A 1,860-nucleotide genomic window follows, 5' to 3' on the forward strand; every position below is an offset into this window, starting at 1 on the left:
TATTTCCATTGCATGTGGGCTGCCGAACTAGCTGCTCAAGACAGTTTTTAGAAAACGTTTTCAAAAGTACTGCGCCTGACCGTCTGTCTGTACCCTCTGCAATGAATCCATAGATATTTCAGTCTCTACTCCATAGGCTGAAGTCGCCTCTAACTAATAATGCATGATCTGGGTATTTACGCGCTTGTGAATCAAGTAGCTTCTCAGTTGGCCACACAAGGGCTGAGTGCACCCCGCTTGACAACAGCACTCGGCAGACCCAGGCGGTCATCCATCCAAGTGCTAGCCAAGCCCGACAGCGCTTAACTTCAGTGATCTGACCGAAACCGATGTTACCACAGTGGCATGGCCGTTGCCTCCTACATCTATACGTTACTGTAAAAGTGAAGTGATTGGTAAATCCTAGAATTTACCTGTAAAACTCAACATTTACCATCGTGTTGTAGTAATAGTTCAAATGCCACTGAGCACTATGGCACTTAACTGCTGAGGTCATCAGTCCCCTAGAACTTAGAACTACTTAAACCTAACTAACCTTAGGACATCACACACACATCCATGCCCAAGGCAGGATTCGAACCTGCGACCGTAGTGGTCGTTTGGTTCTAGACTGTAGCGCCTAGAACCGCTCGGCCAATCCGGCCGGCTGTAGTAATAGTCCGAAATATCTTATTACATGCATAGAGTTTTGGCTGTTACTAACAGCCACTGTTAACTCTTAGGATTTACCCATACGAAATGGTAAAACCGCATTCACAAAAAGTATCATATTAGCCTTTATTGAATAGTTTGTACTGATTGCAAAATTAAGCTATTTAAATATTACTGCATTCCATTATGATTATAATGAGTATTATTCCGTATTAAAACTGGTGAAAAATGTTATACAAAGATATTAGAAAAAGTATAATCAGTTTTTTTCGAAGTTAGTCCTTGGAGGATAGAAAATTTTGTCAGATGATTCTGGTATACAAGCATGAACTTCGATTTACTGTCTGAGTTTGCCTGCATGTCGATTAAGTCGATTCGGCATCATGAATTCATTTCACTGTGTGTGATAGGTTTCGCTACAACACTGCTTTTCAGCACTTTTTGTTGTTTTTGACGTTTTTCACATAGCTTCAAATATATAACAATTGATTCAATAGCCACATTCCTGTATTTACGATTCATTTCCATAATCATCCGAGTTCAGCCGCCGTGGCCTATAGCAACTTAGATGTCTTGTATTACGTTCAACAGTTAATCAAAACAAACGTAATAACGAATTTCTTCTTTCCCAGCAGATGCTGGTGGTATGAATTTCTCCTCACGTCCGATGCTCGGAACATAATATCGCTTCAAACGTCTGTAGTGAACAAATGTTTCATTGGTAACAATTTTTGCATTTTCAGTTCACTTCACAGACTATGATATTTCTCAGTAGTTACACAAAAATTGTTGTCCTTTTTCTTAAAGACTGATTCACTCAAAAGTTCATAAAATCTGTTACGCCTGACGTCACTCATTTCGATGCAAAGTTGCACAAGAAACAAACCCCTAGAAAGAGTCGTAACGATGACCGTACATGCGCGCGCAGTACTCGGTACGGACTGAAGCTACGCAGCGGTGTGAAAGGTCTGAGAACTAAAAATTTACAACGAAGAAACACTTCTGAATCTGCACGGCGGAGGTGGGAGTCTCCGATTCAGCTTTTACCAGTTCGCAAGGGTAAATCCTAAGACTTACCAACGTCTCTTGGTAAAATTTCGGAATGTCTGCATGTAATAAGAAGTTTAGGACTGTTAGCATGCTGTGATGGCAGAAGTCAGGATTTACCAATCACCTTACTTTTACAGTAACATACACACTGCAAGCCAT

General features: G+C 40.8%; 1 pseudogene; it reads right to left on the reverse strand.

Annotated features, from left to right (window-relative positions):
• Positions 1-238: 238 nt before the first annotated feature.
• On the reverse strand, positions 239-357 carry LOC126419988 (5S ribosomal RNA; annotated as a pseudogene).
• Between the last annotated feature and the right edge of the window lie 1,503 nt (positions 358-1,860).

The sequence above is a fragment of the Schistocerca serialis genome, chromosome 9 (assembly GCF_023864345.2).
Source record: "Schistocerca serialis cubense isolate TAMUIC-IGC-003099 chromosome 9, iqSchSeri2.2, whole genome shotgun sequence".
NCBI classification, from domain to species: domain Eukaryota; kingdom Metazoa; phylum Arthropoda; class Insecta; order Orthoptera; family Acrididae; genus Schistocerca; species Schistocerca serialis.